Source organism: Carlito syrichta, unplaced genomic scaffold (genome assembly GCF_000164805.1).
Source record: "Carlito syrichta isolate Samal-C Ts95f unplaced genomic scaffold, Tarsius_syrichta-2.0.1 Scaffold302038, whole genome shotgun sequence".
NCBI lineage: Eukaryota > Metazoa > Chordata > Mammalia > Primates > Tarsiidae > Carlito > Carlito syrichta.
The window spans coordinates 430,576-436,050 of record NW_007246134.1 but is presented as its reverse complement, the minus strand read 5'-3'; the positions used below and the strand labels follow the sequence as shown (position 1 = coordinate 436,050).

Genomic DNA, 5,475 nt, shown 5'->3' with positions numbered 1-5,475 from the left:
CAAGTAGCTGGAACTACAGGCGCGTGCTACCACGCCCGGATAATTTTTTGATTTATTGTAGAGATGAGGTCTAGCCAAGTTGCCCGGGTGGGTCTTGAACCCGTGGGCTCAGGCAATCCACTCACCTCAGCCTCCCAAAGTGATGGGATTACAGGCTGTGCCATCGAGCCCGGCTAATAATACTTTTCACACAAATAATACATTTAAAAAAATAGGCTGGGCGTGGTGGCTACACCGGTAATCCCAGCACTTTGGGAGGTAGAGGAGAGAGAATTTCCTGAACCCAGGGGTTTGAGACTAGCCTAAGCAACTTGGCGAGACCTTGACTCTATAATAAATCAAAAAAATTAGCTGGGTATGGTGACATGGCACATGTAGTTCCAGCCACTTGGAAAGCTGAGGCAGGATTGCCTGATCCCAGTAGGTCGGGGCTTCAGTGGCCGTGAGCTTGCCACTGCATTCCAGCCTGGGCAACAGTGAAACTCTGACTCAACCCACCCCCCCAAAAACAAACAACCAACACCACCACCACCAACAAAAACACATAAAAGAACCCCCACAGAAAATAAAGAAAACATTCTAAATCTTACCGTACGGTACCTTGAAAAGTACACCAGACACATGAAGTAACTTACATGATTGGACATATGAATGCACGTTTGCATCTCTTAAAGTTTGCAACTTGAAGGTTTGTATGTAGAGGACTCCCTGCATTTGGCCAGTTGCACTTCTCCAGTGAGATGAGAGGATCACGTTGAAGCCTGCACACCAACATCCCATGGTGAGAGAGAATCTCATTCTTTTCTAAAATCTCTTGAGGCTTCTGCATCCGTAGACTAGTGGGTAGGAAACTTCAGCAGCCCTCCTGGCAGAGGGGGCCTGGGACGTCAGAACACTCGCTCACTGTGTCTGAAAAGCATCCAGGAAAATCAAAATGATTTGACTTTTGACAAAATCTTCTGGGGTGTTTATGCACTTTTACATTTCTCAAGGAATAAAAGGTCTGAATGCAATCCTAAATCAAACCACTCTCCTAAGTGCGGGTTCTCAGAAGGAGCTCTACGTTTGTTAATTGTGGTTACAATCGATAACATCAAGGTTTTGAACTGGTTTGGGCTCAGGCATTACCGTGTGCCGAGTCCAGTCCCAATAAGAGAAGTGCCCAAACACCAGGGCAGGAAGCCTGAGGTGTTCTGGATGGGGCAGAGACCGCTCCCCGTCGCCCTGCCTGGACGCTGCCCGCTCCCTGTCCCTGTCCCTCTTTGCCGCGGGAGGGTCGCTGGCGCCACCCAGTGGCCTCCGTGGCCACTGCTTCAGCGCCGCGCAAGGCCCAGAGGCTCAAGGCTCCCCGTCCCGTCTCCGGCCCCTCAGTGACACTGTCGACCCCTCCCTGAGCCTTCCTGCCTCCGGCATCTCCTTTCATTCCCGCCACAGCCCGGGACACAGGGGCTGTGCATCCACTGGGCAGATGGGAGCAGAGAGGCTTGACGTTAGGTGAAGGATTTGCTTACGGTCCCAGAGCCCGCCCTGCCTCTGCCCGCCCCCCCTCCACACACCCTCCCCCAAGCCATCCTCACTGGGATGAGGCAGCCCTGGCTCACGCTGCCTCCGCGCGACTCTGAACCCAGGCCCCTCAGGAGCCGGGTATCACGTTCTGTCCTGTGCATTTGCTGTTCCCAAGGGCACGTGTGATTCCAAGTGAATGACCAGTTAAGATCATGTCCCATCTTAGTCTGTTTCCTATTGCTTATAACAAAATTTCTGAGGGGAAAAAAAAGATCATGTCTTACCCTTATGGAAATTGGAACCGGCAACCAATTCCTCATCAAAACCCCAAGTGCCCACGCCATAAGAGATAAGATAGACAAGTGGGACCTCATCAAACTGACAAGCTCCTGCAAAGCCAAAGAAACCATTGAGAGAGTGGGGAGGCAGCCCACAGATTAGGGTATATCTGACAAAGGCCTAATATCTAGGATCTACAAGGAACTCAAGCATGCTGAAAGGAAAAAAACAAACAGCCCCATTACAAAGTAGGCAAAAGATATGAATAGACACTTTTCAAAAGGAAACATAGGAGCAGTCAACAGATACATGAATAAATGCTCAGCCTTACCAGTCATCAAAGAAATGCAAATTAAAACCACATTGAGATACTACCTAACTCCAGTCAGGATGGCCATCAGCAATAACTCAAAAAATAACAGATGCTAGAGAAGATATGGGGAAAAGGGAATACTTCTACACTGTTGGTGGGAGTGTAAACTAGTACAACGCCTGTGGAAAACAGTGTGGTGATTCCTAAAAGATCTAAAAATTGACCTTCCGTATGACCCTGCGATCCCCCTACTGGGAATATACCTGGAGGAACTCAAATCACTCTATGAAAAGGAAACCTGCATATGCATGTTTATTGCAGCATTATTTACAACAGCAAAAACATGGAACCAACCGTGCTGCCCATCAGAAGAGGACTGGATAAAAAAAATGGGGTACATATACGCGATGGAATATTATGCCACCATAAAGAAGGACAAAATTATGAACTTTGCAGCAACTTGGATGGACTTAGAGGCTATAATGCCGAGTGATCTATCACAGAAACAAAGAACCGAGTATCACATGTTCTCACTCATAAGCGGACCTGGAACAACTATCGTAATACTAGAAGAAAGGGATTGGCAGTAGTGGGAAGCTGCCTGGGAGCGGGGCAGCGGGATTGGCAGTAGGAAGAATCTGCAGTGGTGGTGGGAGGGGGCACACCTCATCAACAAGGGTACCTGCATAATGAACATTTGTATACCTAACCCTGAATTGTACCCCACATATTTAAAATTAAAAATTAAAAAGAAAAAGATCATGTCCTGCTCACCTTTTGGTGCATTTGGACTTCTGCAGGGATGACATCTTTTGAACATTTACACAGATCTTGGACTGTGGCAGCCTCTGGTCCTCTCCTAGCCACCTCCAGCATCCTCAACTTGCACATGGTAATGTCTTCTGTCAACAGTACCGCTCATCTCCAAGTCCAGGTGGGCAGTGGCGATTTGATCCACTCTTTCCCCAGGTCCCCAGCACGGGCAATCAACTGAGGAGGTGTAAAGGGGTTCGTTGTTGCTTTGTCTGAAAGCAGATGAGGAATTTATTAGTTCCTCTGAACACTGTAATCATTTATAGCCATTGACAATAAAAATATGCTCTCCTTTTTTAAAGAAAATTATGCCCTGATTTGTCACGTTAACCACGTTTAAAATATATTTAAGTGCAAAAAAATTTGCTGTTTTCCAAACTATTTTAAGGAAGATAGGGTACTATTTCACATACTATTAAACTGCTAGAGTATAATGTTCACAGAGATAATTCAGGCAAGAGACTATTTTACAAAGCAGCACAAAACAGGTTGGAATAAAACAAAACCAGACACCAAAGAGAATTCATGTACCTCAGATAGAAAAAGATATAGCTCTGCCCTTGCCCACCTGCCTTTATCTAAATGTTAGTTGGTTCTCAGAGTATGTACCTCTGGGGTGATTACAACTTCTGGTTCACTTATCAGTCTGTATTTCTTTCCATTTTGCAGTAACTTCTGGCCAACATGAGCTTTCTCCATTGTCATGAATTTCTTAGAGGCGTGGTCTGCAGACTTGGAAATATCCTACAGGTGGAAATTGGCTTTGAAATTCACCAGCAACAACTTTAAGTGTCCAAGTAGTGCATGTGGCAGCCTGTACTTAATCTTCATGTCCTCCTCAAAATGCCAGCAGTGGGATAACTTTCCAGCACTTCAAAGAGCCATGCACAGAGGCTAAAGCACCTGTCATCTAACTTCTGGCTCCTGGATCCAAACCTCTTTCTTCACAAATTCTATAGCCAGAAGAACATGGGTGCCCTGTGTGGTTCCAACAACTTTCTTCTAAAAGATTTGAGACAATTAAATGAGCACCAGTATCCTACATTCGGACTAATTTCATGCCATTCATGTGAATAGAATGTAACTTTTTTACTGTACAGGCTACTTGGAGTTTGTTTCTACCCAGCAGGTTAGATGTTTTTCCTCATTTTTGTAACTATCTCTTGACGCTTTCTATGTGTTGTTCTAATGCCACAAACAGGCTCATACAATCATTGCCCAGGGTCCCTTAAAACTGAAGTTGAAATGTAAGTTTCCTGAAGGCAAAGTCCAAGGAAATCTTTTCCTAACTGGGAAAAAATAAATCAACCCAAGAAGAAAGGTGGAGAAGTAAAACACCAGCCAGGGAGGATGTCCAGCCTCTTCCATGTTTTCTTTCCAGGTGTGTGGGTGGAACCTTGTCCACAATCACACAATTATCAGCTCTTGCCTCAGCTTCCCAGGAACTGAGCACGATGCCCTTCTAATTAATTTAATATACTTGTTTAAAACATAAACTCATTAATAATAGTACTTACTCTGAATTTGTGCCAATTATACTTTAGATGGGATTATTTTTATACCACCTTGAAGATGATTTCCCACCTCATTCTCTTGAATGAGACAGCAGGAAGCATGTTTTACCTTGTTAGGAAGAAACAAAAAGCCTATTATTTAAACACAATTTTAACTTTAATATGTCAACCTTAATGATGAGATTCAGATAATAAAATTAAATATTGAGTTTATTCCAATGCAAAGTTTGAAGATGGCCACTGGGAGGATACAAATTCTAAAAAGGTGGAGTCAGTGCTCAACACTGGGGAGCTGAGGGAAGGGCTGGGGAAGATTAACAGGATCACCTCATGTTCCATACAGGGCTAGCACATAGTTACAGCAATTTGGTTATAGTTGGTGTTATTTGGGGAAATCTATATTTAGCATTCCACATTTAAAATGTAATAGTCAAGGCTGAGCTTGGTAGCTCACATCTGTAGCCCCAGCACTTTGGGAGGCCGAGCCAGGAGGATTGCTTGATCCCAGGAGTTCAAGACCAGTCTGGGCAACACAAGGAGACCTTGTCTCTACAAAAATAAAAATAAAAATAAAAAATTAGCTGGGTGTGGTGGCATGCACCTGTAGTCCCAGTTACTCAGAAGGATGAGGTGGAAGGATTGCCTGGGCCCAGGAGGGCAAGGATGTGGTGAGCCATGATCATGCCACTGCACTCCAGCCTGGGCAACAGAGTGAGACCTTGACTCAACTGAATAAATGAATGAATGAACAAATAAATAAAACAGAATAAAGATTGTAAATAAGACAGAATAAAAAATGTAATAGTCTATTTCAGGGCCGTGTTTTCTGAGCCAGGAACAAGGAAACAAGAGAAGAAGTTAGTCTATAACAAAAGGTCAGTAATTAAGAGATTAGGCTCTGTGATTTGGTTTCCAAAATCGACCTGACTTGGGTCCTAATAACTTTTAGAAGTCCCAAATAGACAGACTATCCATTTTCTTTCACAATACACAATGCCAATTCTAATGAATATAACTTATCTGCAAAGCACTAGAAATACTACAAGCTAG

General features: G+C 44.2%; 1 long non-coding RNA gene across 2 annotated transcripts in view; it reads right to left on the bottom strand.

Annotated features, from left to right (window-relative positions):
- LOC103258246 overlaps positions 1 to 3,082 on the bottom strand; it is an 8,866-nt gene extending 5,784 nt beyond the window's left edge. For both annotated transcript variants that reach the window (XR_504166.1, XR_504167.1), the window contains exons 1-2: positions 2,873 to 3,082; positions 636 to 909 (exon numbers count right to left, since the gene is read on the bottom strand). This is a non-coding gene — a long non-coding RNA (uncharacterized LOC103258246). The remainder of the gene's footprint in view (positions 1 to 635; positions 910 to 2,872) is intronic.
- Between the last annotated feature and the right edge of the window lie 2,393 nt (positions 3,083 to 5,475).